This window comes from Lissotriton vulgaris, chromosome 3_1 (assembly GCF_964263255.1).
Source record: "Lissotriton vulgaris chromosome 3_1, aLisVul1.2, whole genome shotgun sequence".
In the NCBI taxonomy this organism is placed as follows: Eukaryota; Metazoa; Chordata; class Amphibia; order Caudata; family Salamandridae; genus Lissotriton; species Lissotriton vulgaris.
The window spans coordinates 1,498,651,561-1,498,656,046 of record NC_141689.1 but is presented as its reverse complement, the minus strand read 5'-3'; the positions used below and the strand labels follow the sequence as shown (position 1 = coordinate 1,498,656,046).

The following is a 4,486-nucleotide window of genomic DNA, read 5'->3' as shown; positions in this document are numbered from 1 at the left end:
AAAGGTCACAAATGAGTCCTGCTTTGTATGTTCTCACATTCCACACGCTGTAGGCGCAGATAAATTGATCTTTCCTAAAGAAGTCCCACCACCCGCAGCCAAATGTCTTTTACACCTGTTTCTTTGCCGCATACATGGTCAGATACAGCTCCACTCAGCCAAAGTGGATGATGCATTTGTAAATACCACAGAGTAGGATGACAAGTATGTAACATTTAGGTGATAACTAATCCATTGGAAATTGAAATGAGAATGGAGGTTTACCGTGATATGAAAGTTCCTGCCGACATAATGCAGGTTTGGGAACGTCACTATAAGAAACTAGGGTACTTCACCTTCCCAACACCCCCATCGAAATGCCACTCACCTGAACATCACTGATGTAACTACACCCATGACACATGCCCTTGTCAGTGGTAACCAATTCTACACCTGAAGGCCAACATTTATTTCAACAGCAAGTGGAATGGTCCACATGACTTAATATGTAAGGCAGCCTCCTTAGGTAGCACAACTGTAGGACAAGAGCACAAACATAATTCAAATGAGGAGATAGAGAGGGAGTGTGCTGAGATATGGGGTACGGAAACTAGAAGATACACGTCCAATGAGGGTACACCATACAAACAGAAAAGAGCATACAAGCTAAAGTCTCCTCTCCTTTGCTTCCTAGGTAATGGAACGGTTCCTGTGGGTCGAAATACTAATTGCAACAGCATTAGTTTTAATTCGAACCTGAAGTACGGCACATCCATCCTCATGGACATCTATTGGATCTGCGGAGAAAATCTGTATCTGCAGTTGCCTCACCAATGGCAAGGACTCTGTTCCATCGTGACAATGCATGAATGGCATCTCGTCGTCCCAGCAGCGAACATTTCCGACATCCATGCACACCCAATGGCAGGTGATGTCACCCTGCTCCACCACCGAAAAAGAGAAGTCAAAAAGTACTCCTCAGATGACACATTTCATGGGATTCCGGAAGATTTCAACGATGCTGAACTTTACTTTGGGAGAGTTATCCCCATGTTCCAGACCAAAGCCAATGCTCGATGGCTCCAAGTAACGAGATATGAACTGATGCAGCTTGTTAACAACACCCGTGATGGGTTCAACGCCGTGGAAGAAGCACTACGACCTTTGAGGCTCATGGTTCTGAAACAACACTATGTTTTGGACCAGCTAATTGCGATGAATAGTGGTGGATGCGCTAGAATGGGAAAGTCGTTTTGCTGTGTCTTCATTTTGGCCGATGATGCGGATAACGGAAAACTTACAAAGGCCATTGAGGACTTGGACAATTTGGGGAGACAGATGCCTGAGGATGGAGGTGCAAAAGCAGATGTTTTAAGTAATTGGTCCAATTGGGACTGGATGCCTTCATGGCTATCTGCAGTACTAAAATGTATAATGCCTATATTATGTGTGCTTGTAATTGTGTATTGCGGAACACAGATTATGTTGCATTATGTTAGAAGATTAAGGTCTAAGAAAGTTGAGATGAACTACACAGATGTACACACAGGTACACACAGGGGACAAGGGGAAGATGTAGAGATAGCAGTGTTGAACATAGAGCGTACCATCCCTGACTCTCACTTAGCGCAGGTCCCCTCTGAAAGTCAGTACCAGGCCCCGGTACATAGTGGCCAACCACTTCTCTCAGGGAGAGACTTGGTACATCCCTATGAGACAATGTGTAAGAGATCACAGGGACCAGATGAGGATTGACCACCCTGACCACTTCCCCCATCTCCAGCTAAGTATGCGGTTCGTATGATGTTTAATGATGTTTGATTGGTTCAAATATGAACCAGAGGGGGGAGTGACAGAGGGAGAAAAATTCACTGCATAGTTATCCTAGGACACTCTTATCACTAGCTAAGCATGAACCCTGCGTAGGCCCTGCTGCTTAGAAGTTATAGGCCTCAGTTACGTTGGCCTGAGCACTGCCATTTTCTTTCAGCTTAAACAGAAGCAGAAAGCAGGTCTGACCCAAGCTTCACCCAGCTCCACTTCTGCGAGGCTGAGCACTCCTGTTTATAGCCCCCCCCTACTGTATGCTAGGTTACGATCATTAAAGTTCAAGTTCCTTCTTAATCTTGCAACACACCCCAAGCACCCCACCTAATAGCTGTGAACGGGGAAAAGGGAAGTTCCCACCACAAGCTACTTCACAAGCTGTCCGATAAATGAGGATAAATGTGGCAAATCAGTATCACAGACTGGCACATAAACGCATGAATAGAATCCTTCAAAGCAATAATAACACATTTCTGTCGTCCATGAGAAATTAATGACAAACGTCCAGTCAAAATGGCAGGAACTCAGTCTAGGCTGGCGTACGTGCCACACAATTACGAGAAGGGGCCACATTTACACTTATGATGGGAAGGTACCAGGCAGGGGCGTGAGAGGCGATAGAAGGATATGTGGTTCGAGGTGACGTGATATGGCGTGACCATAGGCTTCTCACCCCTGAACAATATAAAAAGGAGGTCAACACGTAAATCGTTGAACTACTCCTCGTTTGCACATGGGTGTCGGACAGGAGTTTTTCCCAGGGGTTACTTGATAAGCCCTTGTTTCATGTACTTAGGTTATCCTGCTCTATTGTATATTCTGCTGTAATGAAATGCTTTTTCCTTTTTGCATTTAAAGTTATATTTCACTATTTGAAATGTTATGTTTTCTCTGACCTTGTTTTATCTTCACTGCATTTAAGGTGTTTAACTTGTACTTGCAGGATATCTTGTATACAGTGGTGAGTGTTCCCAATATTATGTGCTTAAAGTTTTCTATGCAATCTGCCTCAAAGCTCACAAGTGTACTTAAAGTATAGTCTGCCTGTAAACGGTATTTTTTTAAATTCAAACTGGTCCTTCCAACTTTCAAGACAATGCTAGGAGCAGGACCAAGTACTATGTGGTTTTTATGATATCATTGAATATTTCTAGATGCTGTGTCTTCTACTAAAACTTGTACAACTTTCAGAAACAGTCTCCAAGGCTCATATATCCACTTTTTCCTGTTTTTAGAGCAAGCGTTCCAGGACTACCCCGGTGCAAATTAAGCTGTCCCATTTCCCTTAGTTCTCTCTCACGGTCTCCCCAGCGCGGCTTCTGAGCTGCTGTGCCAGGCCCCCTGACCCCTCGTGCCCACAATTAATTTTCCCTCCAACAGAAGTCACTACTTGAACCATTCCTAGGGATTTTGAATAGCATTGACATTTCATAAAAAATTTTGATTGGCTCAAGTCTAAGCAAACTAACTCTTAGAAAGTCTAACTTAACTCCCAATCCTGATGTACCGTATGTAGCACAGTCCTCTTTGGCCCCATCTTCAGAAGAATGCCCCGTCATTACCACTGATACCTTAACACATCCGGCTCAGCTGCAGAAAAATAAAGGCCACACGTCGGTTAGTGGTCAGCCAATTACTACTTCTGGGCAAAAGGAGAAGGGAGTGTTTAAATCTGCTGACAGTCATCGTATCAACTGCAAAGTTGAGACGAGGAAAAATAATAAACACTTCATCTCCCCCCCGAAGCTACCTCATATGTAATAGTACCTAAGAATGTGCCATCCTTGTTAACTAAGAAGGAGGAAGATTGGAACCAGTTAAAGAATGAAACTGTACATTGGTTGGCGAAAGCAGCGGACTGGCCAAAAAGTGATGATTTATTTTACAATGTAAATAATGTTGAACAGGTTTCATGGGTGGGAACACAAGCCAAAATGGAGTTAGGCGATTGTATTGTAGTGAACTTTAAAAATAAGTCACTATTTCATTGTCTTATGGATAGACTCTCTTGGTGCAATAATGTTAGTGGCCCTATTGAGGCAGTACCATTAGGGTACTTTTATAAGCCACATGCACACATAGGTCATGGGCCTGCACCTTCAATCACTAACACAATGATTTTGCAATCCCAACTTTTGATCGTTTTTCCCCTCTAGACTATGAGGATTGACTACACCCTTTGGCTATTGGCCGCCCTAGACAAATTAAGTATGACCTAAAATACAGATTGTCTGAAGGCTACATGTGTGATTTGGAAAATGTTACATCTACTGCTGTGCGCATGCAGTTAGGTTTAATTCTCCTGGCTCAACAGAGCCAGCGTTACCTGTACCTAATGTTACTCTACTGGGAGAGATGGTCCAACCCGTGAAATCATCTGATATGGTTATGACACCTCAAGATGTTTGTGAGATAGTTGCCCACGGTATGGAAGTAGCTTCTGGTAGTCATAGCGGTACAACTGTTAATGTAGCCTTTTTTGGAACATTGCCGGCCTGTCTAATAAGTTCAAATCTGAACCATGGCTTGCTTTTATCCAAACGTATAGCATAGTATGCCTACAAGAAACTTGGCTGAGAGAGCCTGCACACATTAATGGGTATGTTTCTATTAATACACTAGCCAATGCAGCTTTAGGTGATCATGCCAAAGGAGGATTATTAACTTTGGTATCAATGAC

At 43.3% G+C, this 4,486-nt stretch overlaps 1 pseudogene; it reads left to right on the top strand.

The window, feature by feature from the left end:
* Positions 1-252: 252 nt before the first annotated feature.
* On the top strand, positions 253-1,734 carry LOC147728062 (uncharacterized; annotated as a pseudogene).
* The last annotated feature ends 2,752 nt before the right edge of the window (positions 1,735-4,486 follow it).